At 40.2% G+C, this 18,196-nt stretch overlaps 1 pseudogene; it reads left to right on the top strand.

Moving 5' to 3' along the window:
• The first annotated feature begins 3,990 nt into the window (after positions 1-3,990).
• LOC147420252 (uncharacterized) lies at positions 3,991-4,773 on the top strand (annotated as a pseudogene).
• The last annotated feature ends 13,423 nt before the right edge of the window (positions 4,774-18,196 follow it).

Raw genomic sequence — 18,196 nt, 5'->3', positions numbered from 1 at the left:
TCTGGTTTTGCTCATTATTCACTCGCTCTTAAAGGATAAATAACGTGATATATATATATATATATATATATATATATATATATATATTTTAAATAGCATGGGAATTTAAATAGAGAAGGTAAAAATAGTGTCGTCAATAAGCCGCAAGGTAAAAATAGACGTGCCTTCTAGGGTGTTTCTCCTATTGACACGTTTTCTTCTAATAGCAAGCCCTCAACGGCTTATGTTGCATTAAATAAACCCTAAACCGGCCCATTGTTTCCAACTTCTCTAGCCGCTAGCAACCCATGGAAAAGCTTGCAGGCCTCAAGGATACTGCAAAGGTGGAGAGGAATAAATAAAATCACTGCTGCAACGGCTACTAAAACCTCAGACATGCTGGTCATGCGTTAAAATAGCATCAAAATTCTATTCTCTACATAATGATTAATAAAAAGCGCTGATGTAGATGATGTTGTGATTCTGTGCAAAACTTTGCTGCGCAAAATTCCAGGATGCAATCTTTTGATGAAGCACATTAGACAAAGCATTTATAGTTACGTTCTTCTCCATATATTGTCATACATGCAAAGAAATAATCGAAATCAAGAATATCTACTTAGCTCAATGTTGTGAAGTTGTTTCCGTGACCACAATATGTTGCCTTGTGAGGCTTATCACAATCGAGCTTTGATACCATGTTGACAAGAACGACCGAGATGAGAGTGAGAGAGAGGGAGGGCGAGACGACTCCAGATCTGCAATCCCCAAAGTGTGTAGAGAGTGCACACTGAGCACACATATATAGTGGGGACTCCTAGCTATATATAGCGTAGGGGTTGGTATATATAGCTCCAACACTTTGTCCCATGGATTGACAATTTATTCGTGGTTCTTCTCGCTATGTCTGCAATAAGATAGGAGTGAGGTTAGACACCCATCCCACATACTTTCTCTATAGACATCATAAAGGAAGCTCTGTGATGCTTTCACCCGATGCAAAGGGAAGAACTTTCTCCAAATTTTATCACCTATGCTTTCATTTTGAAGACTTTTGCCCTTGCACAAGACCTTCACATAAGTGAAATAATTCAAGTTCATAATGATGAGTTTCTTGTTAGAAATATCATCTTAGAAACATCCATTCCAAGATATTCTTGACATGTATGTAAAAAGCAAGCTTTGTGCTATTTTTAGCAGATGCAAAGAGAGGGCCTCTCTCTAGAGGCAATCACCTATTGCTACACCTTTAAGGCCTCTAGCCTTCTAGAAGACCACCACAAAATTCATGATCAGATTGCGAGTCAAATTTGCTGGACAAACATGTTGTATTTGGAACTGCATACAGGGTTACACCATTAGGTTTTGAGCAGTTTATGTGGGAGCAGGGCACAACTCCATTGCTTGCAATAGGCTTATTTATGTGAGCCGTCTGGTCTCACTAGAGCCAGAGCGTGCTGTGCCATTGAGGAGTTTTACAGGTCTTTTTTGTGCGGGTCATGAAACCCTTATTGCATGCCAGTTGGGGAGATACCTTTGTGTAAGCCATAGAGCTCCTGATCTCATCTTATTTTGGTTATAAAGACCGGGTTGGCTCCACGAGCTGAGGTGAGTAGACCCTCACTTGACTTCTATTGTTTTTAAATCGATTTACTAGTGTAGCCGGCCATAGAGTTGCTCTCGAGCTCGAGAGGAGCCTTGTGTCTTTTGCTTTGCATTCATTGTGTTGTGGATGCTCAAGGGTCTTAACATTTGGTATTAGAGCAATGTTGAGCACTTCAAACCTGTAGAAGTTTGTAATGTCTCAGTGAGGGAAAATGCATTCACAAGCATATTACCGAGAGTGGGCTTGAAGCAAATTTGTTTGTGATGTGCAGTCTTGTGGACATGTATGTTCAATGTGAAAAGATTACATATGCCTTTACTGTATTCAAAAGAGTACAGATGATGAATGTTGGAATTCTTTGTAGGGTGCTAGTCCCTTTGCTTCATTTGCTTTGAATTTCCAGGTTGAGGGGATTGAGGAGTGCTCTCTCGTCCCTCGTTTGCATTGCTCATTGAGAAGTTTATGCACAAATGGTTGTTTCAGCTCAGGTTTTTGCGCCTTTTGGATTGGTTATTTGCAATTTTTGAGATCCAGGTTGAGGGGATTGAGGGTTGCTCTCTTGTCTCCATTTGCATTGCTCATTGTTGCCCGTAGTGGGCTATGGATTTGATCCTCTAGTCGGAGGTTGTGTAGGATTTTCTTGGTCACACTTGGCCGCCCAACAAGGCTGATTCTAGATTGGTTATAAGTAAGTTTTAAGAGACAGGTTGAGGGAATTGAGGAGTTCTCTTTTAACCCCGTTTGCATTGCTCATTGTTGCCTGTAGTGGGATGTGGATTTAATCCTCTAGTCGGAGGTTGTGTAGGATTTTCTTGGTAACACTTGACCGCCCATTAGGGATGATCATTGCAGGGTTACACCATCAAGTTTTGAGCAGTCTATGCGTTAGCAGGGTGTGGTGCCATTTCCCACAACGGTCTTATGTATGTGAAGCCGCCTGGTCTCCGTAGAGCCAGAGCATGCTGTGCCATTGAGGAGTTTTACTGGTCTTTTTTTGTGCGGGTCAAAGAACCCTTATTCTATGCCAGTTTGGGAGATACCTTTGTGCTAGCCATAGAGCTCTTGGTATCATCTTATTTTGGTTATAGAGTCCGGATTGGCTCCACAAGCTGAGGTGAGTAGACCCTCGCTCTGCTTCTATCATTTTGTATCAGATTTACTGGTGTAGCCAGCCACTATACATCCGGCCATAGAGTTGTTCTTGGGCTCGAGGGGAGCCTCATGTCTGTTGCTTTGCATTCATTGTGTTGTGGATGCTTAAGGGCCTTAACATTTGGTATCAGAGTAGTGTTGAGTGCTTCAAACCTGTGCAGGTTTGCAATCTCTCAGTGAGGGAAAATGCATTCAACACAAGCATATTACCGAGAGTGGGCTCGAAACCAATTTGTTTGTGATGTGAAGTCTTGTGGAAATGTATGATCAATGAGAAAAGCTTACAGATGCCTTTATTGTGTTCAAAAGAGTGCCGATTAGAAATGTTGTGTTATGGAATGCTTTGTAGGGTGCTAGTCCCTTTGCTTAATTTGCTTTGAATTGCTAGGTTGAGGGGATTGAGAAGTGCTCTCTTGCCCCCGTTTGCATTGCTCATTGAGAAGTTTATGCACAATTGGTTGTTTCAACTAAGTTTTTTGCACCTTTTGGATTAGTTATTTGAATTTTTTGAGAGCGAGGTTGAGGGGATTGAGGATTTCTAACTCGCCCCCATTTGCATTTCTCATTGTTGCCTGTAGTGGGATGTGGATTTGATCCTCTAGTTGGCGGTTGTGTAGAATTTTCTTGGTCACACTTGACCACCCAACATGGTTAATTTCGGATTGGTTATTAGAAATTTTTGAGGGATAGGTTGAGGGGACTGAGGAGTGCTCTTTTTCCCCCGTTTGCATTTGGATATGATCCTCTAGACGGAAGTTGTGTAGGATTTTCTTCGTCACACTCATCTGCCCAACATGGCTGATCATTGTAGGGTTACACCATTAGGTTTTGAGTAGTCTATGCACCAGCAGGGCATGGTGCCATTTCCCGCAACGGGATTATGTATGTGAAGCCATCTGGTCTCTGTAGAGCTAAAGCATGATGTGCCATTGAGGAGTTTTTCAGCTCTTTTTTTATGTGGGTCACGGAACCCTTATTGTATGCCAGTTGGGGAGATACCTTTGTGTGAGCCATAGAGCTTCTGGTCTCATCTTATTTTGGTTATAGAGCCCAGGTTGGCTCCACAAGCTAAGATGAGTAGACCTTTGCTCAACTTCTATCATTTTGTATCTAATTACTGGTGTAGTCAGTCACTATAGGCCCAACCATAGAGTTTCTCTCAAGCTTGAAACAAGCCTCATGTCTGTTTCTTTACGTTCATTGTGTTGTGGATGCTCAAGGGCCTTACCATTTGGTATCAAAGCAGTGTTGAGATGGCTTCATTAAATGCTTCATTTAATGTCGAGGTTGCTATGTTGGAGAAGTTTATGCACAATTGGTTGTTTAGGCTTAGGTTGCCTTTCACATTGGTTGTTTTAGTCAAAGGATCTTGGTTGTACAGATCTTTTAGTAATAACTGAAGTTTCCATGCCAAAATCTGGAGAATATGATCATACGGATCAAACTTTGCAAGATGTACCAACATGTGTGAGCCATAAATGTGTTTTGGTAACAATTGACACTAAAATAGGTGAGTGTGTAATGAAAAAGAATGAGCAGTGCAATCAATAGATAAGGGCATACTTGATGTTGTACACAAAGAGCCATATAGAGTAGACATGGTCAAAGAGAAGAAGGATATATATATGAGTACAAGAATGGGCAAATTTTTGAGGAAAATTTGAGAGCTAAGCCAAGATGTATTGCAAATCCAGGTTGAGGAGGGTATGAATGATATTTTTTATGCAGTAAAATGTGTATATGAGGTTGAGATTGACATGTAGTCTATAGACTTTTTGTGCAATGATGAAAGAAAGTTAGGAGATGCCATGTTGCTACATATGCCCTTTGATGTGGGAGGATTCAATGTGGGTTATAAGGTAATGAAGACTCTTCTAATGCCGTTTAATCCAAGAGGAATTCATTGCAAGGATAAGAGCCCTAAAGGATACAATGAGTTGTCATTATTTATTGGGCTGATTTCATGGATGTTGAAAGCTTTTGTATGGTATGCTGAGTATGGGAATGGTAAAGAGTCAATTAATTCCTATAAATAGAGGCAACATGAGTTAGGTGCTCCTGACTCTATCACACTTTTTTGTAGCCTCAAGGCATGCGACCTGATAGAAGCCATAGATTAGGGTAGAAAGTTTCATGTTGAGATTGAAAGATAGGGTCTTCTGATGGGTAAACAGGTTGTTGGTAATGCTTTGCTTGATGTCTATGCAAAATGAAACATGATCCTCATAACAGGAGAGACCTTGATGCTCTTTTAGTTTGAGATGTAATCTTGCAAGATATAATGATTGCAATATATTATGAGCAAGCTCTTGCTGAGGAAACCACACACTCTTATCTACAAAGTGGGATTTGACAAAGAAATATTTGTTGCCAATATTGTCATGGGAATGTATGCCAGATGTGGCTCACTCTTAAAAGCACAAAAGAACATTTGAGTGGCTTCCAGTTCAGAATGTAGTCTCTTGGATGGCCCTTGTAACTGGTCATGCTGTTGAACATGGAAAAGATCTTCAAGCAGTGATTCATTGAGATACAACATAAGGGTATGTTCCATAATGCAATAAATTTTCCTTGTGTTTAAAAGCATGTGACAACATGGTGATTTGGTTGTTGGAAATACACTACCTAATTGTACATCATCTTGCCAAAGCAACTAATGATGTTTTTGATAAACTCCTAGTGTGAGGTATTGCCTTATGGATTGTTGATTACAAGTTATGCAAAAAAAATTTGCTTTGGAAGTGCACAAGAATGTTTGACAAAGCTCTGGTTTGTCTTCTTTGGATAGAGGAGGATGCACTTCATGCACACCACCTTGTGCGATCCAATGCAGGGCAAGGCATATGAAGACAACTCCCATATTTGGCGCATCAATTATTTGCTTATCAAATTTGTTCTCGACATTGTCGGAGATGATGGATTTACCGTCAGATGTAAAGATTTATGTTTCTCTATTCCTCATAGAAAGAGTGTAGGATGTAGAGTCACCTCTAGACAAATTTAAATGGCTTCCACATTCATCAAAGTAAGTATCATCCATCATCAATGATGGTGAAGCTCATTGGTAGATATGCCGATGTTGGGGAGCCAACAATCCAGAGTCAATCTTCCTCAAAGTTAATGAAGACAGGAACAAATGCTTCAAATTTCTCATAGCTTTTACATGTTCATCATTCCATTGAAACCTTTGGTTCTTCCTTAGCAATTGATAAAGAGGATATGCAACATGGCATAATGTGGAATCCATATGAGATAGAAGACACATGCACCTAGAAACCTTCTCACCTCCGTGACATTTACGCATAATTCTTTCATCCTCTGTATTACATCCACTTTAGTTGGACAAGGTCGGTGGCCATGAGGATTACAAAGATGTCGCACTATCAATATATCTTCAACCCCAAACACTGAGTTTTGCCAAGATAATGTAAGGTTCACTTCTTCCAGCCTTGTTAAAATTTTTTCACAATCATAGATGTGGTTTGCCACATATTTACAGCACCCCCTCGAATCTAGAGACTCATCTTTTTTAGCTAAGTTGCATCCTTTGATTGGCACGCCATCAAGAAAAGGCATTGTAATTTGAGGTATGAAGTCACGTAGGAATTTGTTCATACCATTCATCATGTGTGCAACTCAGTTGGTTGCTCCCTACGGTAAGGTGCACATCCTTACCAAACCAAAGGGTGTTCTCATGGTAGTCAAGTCCCCGCTTTCCATTGCTAGTTGGAATTGATCATATCCTGAGTAAAAATCCCCATAGGATATATTGCCCTTCTTGCAAATGCTTCTGCAAAACTGATCTACAATTGGCCCTGTACCCATATTCTTGATTGTGACTTTGTTGACAGGCTGCATGTCTTGAATGAAGCGTAGAGCTCCATTTTTCTTTGGTACAATGAACCATCTACTTGAGTAGGGGGCACATGAAGGTTCCAAAATCCCCATCTTTATCTGTTCATTGAGTAAATCTATAAGCTTTGGCAAGAGCATTTTTGACACTAAAATTGGTCGTAGATTCCAAGGCACATGAGGTACAATGAATATTACCATTGGTTTTATCATAGATGGATCCACACACTTAAGCTCATGTGGCTCATATGCAAAAGCTTTTCCATGTTTGGAGAGCATCTGTTCAAACAATTTTCTTTCAATATTTGTCAAGGAGTCATTGCTTCCAGCTTTTAACATCTCCAATAACTCTTGTGTAAACTTGTGCCCAATTCTTTTTGGATCTCGAAGACTAGGTTGCAAAGAAGCCTGATCCATATTTTCCTTGCAATCTATAGGCAAAGGCAATGCCACTGGTTTCACCTTCTTTTGCTATAGTCTTGTACTTTGTCTCCACTTGAACTTCTAGATCTTTTTGCATATTGAAGCACTCCTCATCTTTGAAAAACTCAATGATTCTATACATGTCCATAGAAGCTACTTTTACCAGGTCATTTCCTTGTTGAAAACTAGAACCGGTTATAGCATTGAGATCACCCATAGTATCTACAAAAGAAACCTCTTCAAAAACAATTGAAATGTACTTGTCTTCATCTAGCAAATCATGGTTTTTCTATATTCTCTCTACAATATTTACATATTTTTTTAATCCTTTCTCTAAATCTCCAAGCATTGTAAAAGATATTGATCTATCCTTTGGTACTAGGGCACCTGTAGAAAAAGCTTTGTCTCCCTTTGGATCAAGCGAGAACCTTTTTCTTCCTGTACCACTGCACTCCCACTTTACAATGGTACTCGGCCAAAACCCATCATCTCCCTTTGATTTCAAAACTCTTTGCTTGGTTTTGGTAGAGAATGGTCCCTTAAGTTGTCACGATTTCTCTCATGGTCAATGCAAATTGTCAAGATTTGAACAACTTGTTTTCCATCTTTTCTTTTGACCTTGGCATAGGCAGATCCATCATCCAATAATTTTGTCTCCATTTGCATTGTGGTAATGTATGGTTGTCCAAGTATTAGAGAATAGCTTGATATCTCTTGAAAAAAGATATTTTGCTCACTTTTCACATCCCCTATGGTTACATTAACATTTGGACAAGAACCATAGAGATCCATGGATGATTTGTTTGTAGCCCCAATCATCCACCCATGGTTAGTATCAATTGGCCACTTTCCCTTCATATAGAGACTCTTGGACATGAGCTTAGTCTCCGAACCATGGTCTATCAAGGCCACGTAAGGCTCCTCAAGGTTTTTGTTGTAGCCCTTGCCTAACGGTTTCTAGAATAGTGGCTCTTATGAGTGGCTTTGTCTTCATCTTCATCTTCATCTTCAAATTCGACATGCCTATTAAGACTGACAGCAACTTACAACCATCTCATCTTCATCTCTTTGTTGTACGTGTATTAGATGTGTCTTTGAAGCACTCTCTTCAATCTCTGATTGGATAAACTCCATTAAAGCTTGTCTCTTTCTTCTTATGATATCAATGATTTCCTCATGAAACTCTCTCTTTGAAATGCCAAGGACTTCTCCCAATGTAAACTCACCTTGCTATTTAATATCCTTTCCTTTAAAAATTTCTTTAAATTTGTGGTAGCTTCAATATCTGATTGTAGCTTGTATGATGGGCTTTTTCCTTTGCTCTTTTCTTTATCTTGCTTTTCCTTTGGTGCAGCATCTCTCATTGGTACTTCTTGTGATGGAGGTTTCCTTGCCATGGGCTCTTAAGAGGGACCCAGATCCTTTCTTCACCTCTAGTAGCCCTCTTTGAGCGACCTTCATCCACATTTTCTCTCCTATGTTTTTCTTGACCAAGAGCCTTGTTTCCTCAGCACTTTGCAATGTAGGCATGCACTGAAAAGGCATCTACAGGCTCATTCCACCTAGTCTCAAGACAAATACAATCTCCAGCTTAATGTAAGATTTCTTTAGTCAACTTTCCCTTCATAGCTAACTCCATCGCAGATGGCCATACATCTTGTTAACTGAGTAAACGTCAGTTAACAGAAGTTGCTAAAGACTGAAGACATACCGATGCACATCAAGGATGAATGCAAAGAAGGAGTAAAGATTGGAGTTACACATTTTCACATTTTCCCAAAATGGTCACATATTTGTAAATTCCCGAATTATTTCAAGCCATTGTAATATTTTAATGTGTTACGGGCTCAATGGGAGTTCCAAGTTGTAAAGAATAGGTCACTTACTATGCCTAGGTTGAAGATTCAGTAAGTGGTGAGTCCTAAAGGCCTTGGGCGCCCGGACATTGCATATTTTTAACCTAGGTATATAAGGCAATGTGTAAAAGAAATTATGGTTCTCAAGTCATTTGTGGAGAGCACTCTTTGGTGAGATCTCTTGAGGTGTGTGGCTATGGAGTCCTTGAGCTTCTTCTTGCTCATGAGACTTGATTAACACTAATCAATGATTCATTCTCTCTCACTATGCCTCTCTCTTACTTCTTATGATTGCCTATGATGCTTAGATTCACTAGATCTTAACTAGTTAGTGGTTAATCCCTCTCTAATCTTGTGTGGTTGCCCTCTTTTGCTTGTGTGTGTATGTAGGTTTGATTGGAGTGTGGTGCTCGATAGATCTATGTGTGTGTGCTTGCGATGAGTGTGTTGCATGATAGGATTAGTGTTGTGTGCATCTTGCAATCATAGTGTGTGTGATTGGGTTGATTAGAGGTGAAGAGAAGTGGATATAGAGATTGCCCTTCATTGCGGCTTCACTCCTCCATAGGTCGAGAAGCTCACCTCGTAGAGTTAACCATTTGTGTTGCCACGATTAGCTCACTAACCGTGCGAGTGTTTCCATGCCCTAGCCGGGTAGCTCATCCCTCCGGATTGATAATTTAGTTGGTCATTGGAGCTATTGTAGAAGCTCACCTCGTAGAGTTAACCATTTGTGTTGCCACGATTAGCTCACTAATCGTGTGAGTGTTTCCATGCCCTAGCCGGGTAGCTCATCCCTCCGGATCGATAATTTTGTTGGTCATTGGAGCTATTGCAACGATGGGACCCCCAATATTTGGCGCCGTTTCCAGGGACAATGGCATACGCTAGTGTAATTGTGGCACAAATGAATGCGTTCCCTCACTAATTTCACTACTAATTTCACTTGTGTGTTTATGTTTTTGTGGATTTTGAATGTGTGTGCATGAAGCATTGTGTTCATAATTCCCTAATGTGTGACCATATCTTGCCAATTGTGTGTTTACACACTCTAATATCTCATCAACCCTTGCTAATTTGACTAATTTTTGCTAATTTACTAATGTGCTATGAAGGATTGGAGCAATTGACCATCCAATTGATCTTCAACGGAAAGGTAATTAAGGTGGTGTTCTCAACCTCCCTAGAATCTAGAGATGTGTAGATATCCGACCATGATGCAATGCAATGCTATGCTATGTTGATGCAATGCAATGTTGATGTTGTGGATTGAAAATTTTGCGATGTTTTGTTTTCACGCCGTCGTAATGCTGAAATTTTTAAGAATTGGCGGCGCATGAATTTGATAAGTTTCAATTGCTAATTGATGAATGTGTGTTGCTAATTGGGTGCTTAATTGAGTTTATTGCATGCTTGGATGGTCAATTTCAAGTGTGTGTGCACTAAAATCAAGTGTGTGTGCATTCTAATTGAGTGTGTGCATGCTAATTTTAGGTGTGTGTGCACTATTTTGCCTATGTTTGAGCATCTAGAAATCAATGTGTGTGTTATCATTTTTGAATTGTGATGATTGATTGGTGTTGTGCTCATGCCTAAATATTGATTTGTGAAGTCACATTGCAAATCCGACAAATTTAACCCTTTTGTGTGTGCACCTAAAGATTGGTAAAAACTGCCAATTTTTTAGTGTGTGTGTGTGTGTGTGCCTAAAAAGTGTGTAAATTGCATGGTTAATTCAATGTTTTGATTGTATAAAGGATGTGTGTAATGATTAATTTCTCTGTTTTTGTGATCAAAACAAGGATTTACACACTCTAATTGCGTCAACTTTTGACCTAATTTTGTCGGTAATTTTGCTGGTTTAATTGCCTATTCTTGATTTATTTGATAAAATTGTTGGCAATTGAATTGATGTGATTTTGGCGATTTTATTTGGCTGCACCATTTCCCAATGTGTGGAGAATTTGTAGAATTTTTTTGGGTATTTTTAGGATAATTTTTGTAAATTTTTGGCAATTTTTTGCATTAATTTTTGGATAACTCAATAAAAAATTGATTTTGCGATCTTTATGAGCTATTTTGTGCGTGCATATTTACAACATCATTTTGTTCGCATTTGTGTCCTTTGTGGTTGAGTTTTGAGCGTTTTACTATTTCCGAGGATCAGGTGGACAATTTTGTCAAAATTAGCGTTTTCGATCAAATCTGCTATTTTCGGTGTGTTTTTGCGTGTCAAAAATGCTCGATTCTGAATTAAGAGGATTTTTAAGATTCCTAGAATTTTCTGGGAATTTTTTGGGATTTTTCTGGCAAATTTTGGGATTTTCTGACGATTTTTGGAGTTTTCGGCTAATTTTTGACCATTTTTGGATATTTGAAAATAAAAAATAAAATGATAATAATAAAAAGCGAGTTTGTCCTCTCCTTCTCTCTCTCTTGCCTCTTTCCCGGAGCGTGTACCAGTGTTCGTGGAAATTCATTCGACCAATTAGAGGAAAGTCCCTTCTTGAAATTATCCGAGAGGAAATTTTATAAAATTAGGTTTATTTTCGAGTTTTTTCTCTATTTTGGGAGGGAATTTCTCCTCTCCCCCTTTCCTTGAACCGACATTTTTGAAATTGAAAATAGCATGATATTAAGCTGAGACACATTTTCCCGAACACTGGCTCTTACTCTCCCTCTACTTCTCTTGCCTCGAGCCAGCCCGAGCCCTTGCCCCGTGTGAGCCCTCCCCTACTCTATCTCTAACTGTCACCCTCTCTCCTCTCTAAACCCTCTCTCACTCTCTCTCTATTCCGCGTGCCCGTGTGCACCTCTCTCTCTCTCTCTCTCTCTCTCTCTCTCTCTCTCGTCTTTCTCTCTCCTCATTCCATGTTGCCCACATGTACACTCTCCCTCTCTTCTCGTCTGTTAGCTAGTGCGCCAAGCCAAGCCGCCTGTCTTCTAGCATCTTTCTCTACTGCTCCCCGATTATAGCGCGCCAGGCTGCCCACTGCTCCTCGCGCGCCGTGCGGTGCTTTGAGGTAGGTGAGTCAACGACCTCCAGCTCCAGGTACTGTTTATTTTTGTTACATTCAATTTCAAAAACTCATTAAAAGAAAAAAGAATCCATAAAAAGAATGAAAAAACAAAAAAATCCAATAAAAAACTAAAAACTCATTATTAAATGTTTTTTTCAAAAAATCATAAAAAATTAAAAAGTTCTTAGAAATTCATATAAAAAATCACAAAATCAATAAAAAATCAAATAAAAATCACAAAAAATTAATAAAAAAGAGAATAAAATAAAAAGGATTAAAAAACAAGAAAAAATTCAAACATTGTCTCGAAAAATCAAAATTGATCAGAAAAAACTCACAATTTTTTTTAAAAAATCACAATAAAATAGCAAAGAATAAAAAATTCACTAAAAAAGTAAAACATTCTTAGAAAATTCTAGAAAAATAAAAAATTGACAGAAAAAATTCACAAAAAAAGTAAAAAACTCAAAAAATCCTAAAATTTCACTAAATGTTTTTTAGAAAACAATACACAGAAAAATAAAAAGCACATAGAAAAACTTTAAAAACCCAAAATCGCACAGAAAAATTCAAAAAAATTTTGAAATCATCTAAAAAATCACCCCCACCCCCCCCCCACAAAAAAAGAGCATAAAAAATCGTAGAAATATAAAAAAATTAGAGAATTTAAAATTTCACAGATAATTAGAAAAAATAAAAAGAAACTCACCGGAAGTGCTAGAAAAAGACAGAAAAAGCCAAACAGCGAAAAAATTACACGCGAGCAAACAACACCAGAATGAGCAAATCAAAAGCTGAAAAGCAAAGCCGGAGAAGTGCACCGCAAAGCGAGCACAAATCGAGATCAACGACCTGGAAAAAATCAAGCAAACTGTGCCTAAGCGAATCCAAAGAGCTGGAAAAAGCTGAAAACAATCAACTCAAAGCCGTGAGGGACAGACAAATTTTTAAATTTGTCAAAATCAAGATGAAAATCGACAAATCATGGGGGTTGGCAGATCAATCTGTTAAAGGCTGAGCCTTTCATCGTTTCAAAAGGTTGCAATTAATTCTAAAGCTGTCGAGCTAGAGTTAATCAACTCTTGTGAATCTGAAGAGCAAGCAACTGCAAAAGTGCTTTTCCACAAGCAGTTTTATCAAAACTGAGCATGATAAATTCTGATAATCAATACCAGAATCTGCCAATTGACAGTTTTTGTGAATTAAGTCAACATGGACTCAAATCGAGCCGAGAATCGACCCGAGAATTCAAGTACAGTAGAGGAAGCTAGTAGCAGTGGCAACACATGCACAACTGCAATAGAGAAAATTCTATAGTTATATGGCTACAATGGAGACAAAGTCTTATATGCAGATTCAAAGGCGATAGATACTTGATGAGTAGCAAAAACAACACAGGAGCCAAGATCCTGTTGATCAGAGTAAAGCCAGATTTAGAGAACTCCCAGATGTTCATAGACTTCAGTGGAGCCAGGTATTGCAAGCTTAAAGATGAAGTGCAGATAGAAGTGCAAAATATCAACCAAAGTGATTATCTAGAAATCTGCACAAGTCCGCAAAGCATCTATTTGGTGCATATGCAATCAGGGTCATTGTACATGGATTACAGTGGTCGGATCTATAATCGAGAGCCAGAATTGCAAGATCCAACAGATCAACCAATAGAAGCCAGTCTAATTGGAGAACAAAGCCAAAGACGGTAGAAAGGCCAAGATGGAGCAGTCTACAACTTGATGCTCAATGTTTTAAAAGAAGATGCCGACAACTTGGTCAGCATAGAAGATGAAACTTCTCAGTTAGAGCTTGACATGATAGAACCAAATGAAATACTGCCAGTCATGGCGTATTGCTCAGGATTGTGCACGAAAAGGTGTACATTTTGCTGAAGATTTTCCAAGAAATCCTGACAACAACAGGGATACATCAACTGCCAAGCAAGGTACAAAGCAAATTGGAAATGCAAATCTTGATGTAAGTGCATTTAATTCATCACTTATCATGCAATCAGATGATTTTGCATTACCATTAGAAGCACTAGTAAAAACACTACAAATTCAAAATCAACATAAAGATGCACAGACATCTGAAAAGCTTAAAATTGATTCTTTGAACAACAAATTCTTGCATGAATGTAGTCAAGGTGTCGAGATATCACCAAAGGTTGAAAAGAATGTTAAATTTGAAAAAGATTTTGCATCCACTGCCATAAGTGTGCAATCATTCACGAGTCTAAGAGACACATCAGAGAGAATGATGTTAGCTTTGTATGGTACACAACATTCATATGCACACTATGTAGACCAAAAGGGAAAACTGTACAAAAAGGATCAACCAGTGTTTGAACGACCCACATACCAGCTCATAGACGTGCATCCAACGATAGATCAGAAAGGATGGTTCATTTTAGAGGAAAGAATCTATTATAGCCCATCCTCTCTAGAGCTGAAGTCTATTACCCAAGTGAACTCAGAAATCTGTTTAGAGCCAAACTCTCCTCCATCGGAAATCAAGCTTCGATGTTGTGATCAAACGAGCATATATTTTGACCAAAAGAGTCGTAGATATAGACGATGTCAGGAGTTTTTTGGAGCAAGGGATTGCGCATATGTACATATACATGCATGGTGCATCAAATAAAGAATTGCCCATTTTTCAGAGCCAGGTGGTTACGTGGGGCCCACATGTGTACAGGTAGGACAGGGTGTACATAGTGCATCGATTTTCACTATTACCAGTACCATTGTGTTTTTTCTACAATAAGGAGGAGTTGGTAGCGCATAAAACTTCTTGAGGAAGCTATCCGCGGGCCGACGACATGAGGTAAGCAGGTGCGTCAGATGGCATCTAGTGGCGTCAGGAGGGCGAACGAGGTCAATATTTGCACGCGGATGAGGACGGACACAACGTGGGTGTTTTCTTGTGAGAGTTATGCAGAAATTTCATCATTAGGACCACTTTTTGGGGCCACTTCATGTGGTTGCGAGACGCATTATGAAAAGAAATGAGTGCCAGGTGTGCGGATGATGCAAAAAGGTGACAACTATGCACTGCGAGGTCAGTTTTTGGCCTGTTCGGGGTCCGTTTGAGGTCATCTAAAAGGCCAAGGGTGACCAACTAAAAAAGCTAAGTGTGGGAACTGAAAAAAATGAGAGAAGACCAGAAAAAACGTGGAGAAGAGAGGAGGAACAGCCGCAGCTGTGTTTTTGCTCATTTTGGAGCCTGTTTTGACCGTAAACTGCTCATCCGAGGTTGGATTTGAACACTTTGACATTGTAGACTGGGGTTTTGGGCCGTTCCGGACGCGATGGCACTGTCCATTTTTCCAAATTCCTCCCTCTTTTTTTTCTATTTTGGCTATGTAAGTTTCTCCTATGAGCGAAGTTTCTGCTCCAGTTTGTGATTGTATCTGGTATCTTTTACCCATATTGTGTGAGCTGTTTGCCCCATTGGTGTTGGCCCAAGCTCATTTGTATCTAAACATCATAAATTCTCCTCTTTTGAGCTGAGTTTTTTGGGTGTGTGTGTGTGTGTGTCTGTGTGGAGTGGGCAAGTGGATAGTCTCTCTCCTCTCACTCCAGAGGTGTGTTCCCTGTCTCGGCCTGGTGTGTTGTGTAAGCCGAGTGGTGCCCCATAGTGTGTGTGTGTATCTTCCCAAGAGTGTGTGTCGGGTCGTTATAGAGGCGCTGTGTGTGTTTTCATCCCGCTCACATTCTTTTGGCGCCCCCACGGAGGATCTTCTTCGAGTACCTTCTGCTTCGAGCTTCAAGCTTCGAGATTCGGGATTACAGGTTGCAGGTTGCAGATTACAGGTTACAGGTTACAGGTTATAGGGATAGGTACAGGTACAGGTGATTCACACAGGTACACGTAGCTAGAGTACAGTGATATACTAGCATTGGTGTCACTTGCAGTTGTTGTGGGTATGCATCACTTGGCGCCTATTTAAGCGCATTGTCTACTGGATTGTACGTTACTTGTGGAAACTGCCATTGTACGCATTTGTGGAGCCGTACTTGGTTGTATTTGGCAGTCCCAGCCATTTCTGAGACTTGGTCTGGAAGATAGTCATTTCTGAGACTTGACTATACGCGATTTGCATTAGCCTTCGTGTGAGGATCGATAGCGTGAGGTTTTTATTGAGCTGGGGGATTCTCAAATGTAGAGATCCTTTCGGTGATACAGGTAGCTGGAGCACCCTTTTTGTGACCTCGCCATAGGCTATGTGTTAGTGAGTCCTACTTGATGCTCGGGTTCTATTGTTGACAGTTTATGCATACATATACAGTCTATATTTTGGGTTCCTACTGCTCTATTTCTGGGGAAGCTCTGCCAAAATTTTTCCAAGTTATGATGGCTGGTTTTTTGGTCTTTTGAGCCATTTATGCTGTTATGCTGCTGAAATTTTGGCAAAATTAGAGGTTAAGTCAGGTGTGCCTTCTTGGGAGCTTCATGGTTGGCTTTAATGGATGATCAAAATGGCCCTCAATTCACTCCATTTCATTTAACTCAAAGAATCCAGATAAATGTTCATGTGTCCAGGAAGATTTTTTTCCAGCAGTGCATAGTCTTTATGTTCGGGCCAAGAAGATTACGAGAGATCTTGGAATGTCCTTTGCCTGTTGTAATTCCGATGATCAACTATGAAAACTCATTTGATGTGCATGTGTTTTTCCTTATCTAAAGTTGAGCTCCATTGAAGTTTCTGGGGAGTGGGTTGTTAAAAGTTTTGGGTTCTTGCGCGTGTGTTCAAAGGGGTTCTCAAAGCATTGAAACTTGGGTAGCCATGGCTTTCTCTTATCCGGAGTTTCATGGAAGAAGTGATGAAGATGTGGAAGAATTTTTGGAAAAGATGGAGGTTGCCTGCATTAGCAACCAGATTCATGACCCTGCACAGATGTTACACCTTCTCCAAATTTATTTGAAGAGTGATGCACGAGTATGGTCTAAAGCATTTGAAGAGGAGTTGTGTGTGGCTGATCCACCTGTAAGGTTGAGTTGGGACAATCTACGACATGGGTTGGAAGTGGAGTTTGTGAAGATAGAAGATCCTGACAAAGTGTGGCAAAAAGTACAGGATTTGGTGCAAAAGGAAGGTGAGCCAGTAGATGCGTACATACGTAAGTTTTCATTGGCATGGGAGAAAATGTGCAAGGCCTTATCACCACAGGTACCCCCGCCGGACATGATGAAGAAGGACAAGTTCTTAGCTGGTCTTTGGGAGAATATACGTTGGAGAGTGGAGCTAAAGAAGCCTAGGACATATGAAGATGCACTAGAGGTAGCAAGGAACAAAGAGTGGAAGCTGAGGAAAATGAGCCAGTTAGGGGTGGAGTCTTTGCCAATGAGGTCTGAATTTCAGCCTATAGAGTCTTTACAAGGTCGCATGTCAGGGGTTCATCATGAACCAGTGGTTCCTGTTACTACTCAGGTTATGCCAGCAGTGGTCACTACATCGGTGCAAGATGATGGGATAAGGCAAGACATGAGGCAAGTGGTAGATTTGATGAAGAATCTCAGCCTAAACATGCTAGGTCAAGTGGGAAATAATCAAGGTCGAGGGAGGTTTGCAAATCAGCCAGGAGGTGAAGAAAGGCCTAGGAATGGTGTTGGACAAAGCAATGGTAGGTTTTGGAGGCAGACGCCCACATGTTATACTTGTGGAGAGTTGGGTCACATCAGCCCGCAATGTGATAGGCCACCAAGGATGGGGGGAGACATGTATCCATTGCCAAGACAGGTGCTAACTAGGTAAAATGATTATGGCATTGAAATTAAGGGAGATGAAGGAACCAGTGGACTGACCCAGGAGGAAAAGGGAAAGACAAAATTGATAAGTGTAGTCACCTTGGAGAAGGCATCAAAGCTAGAGGATACATTAGTGATGCCTATTGGGAAGAGGACCACAGAGGATAAGGAAGGAAGAAGTGCCCCAGGTCCTAGTAAGAAGAAAGGAAAGAGCCATGAAGGCGAGGATGTCAAGGCCAAGAGGAAAAGGAGAGCTCGTCGAAAGTTTCATGTTTCAGATTTTCCACTAGGGGATGGGCAATTAAGCTATGACTTGAAGGAGGATCTGACGAGCAGGAAGGCAGATGTTACTTTTGGGCAGCTTATAGAGATGGTGCCTAAGCTAAAGCGACAATGGAAGAGGATGGTTAACCCAATGGAGAAAGAGCCAGAGAGAGGTTCAGTAAAGGTGTTGGCAATGGATGAGCTACCAGACATTTGTCCAATAGTAGATGTGTGGCATAAAAGGAAAAATTTGGGACAAGGTTATGTGGATGGCGGAGCCCAAATATGCGTCATAACAC

Source organism: Adiantum capillus-veneris, chromosome 28 (assembly GCF_014529385.1).
Source record: "Adiantum capillus-veneris isolate H3 chromosome 28, ASM1452938v2, whole genome shotgun sequence".
NCBI classification, from domain to species: domain Eukaryota; kingdom Viridiplantae; phylum Streptophyta; class Polypodiopsida; order Polypodiales; family Pteridaceae; genus Adiantum; species Adiantum capillus-veneris.
Note: the sequence above shows the minus strand (reverse complement) of the source record. Positions and strands in the feature narration are given on the sequence as shown.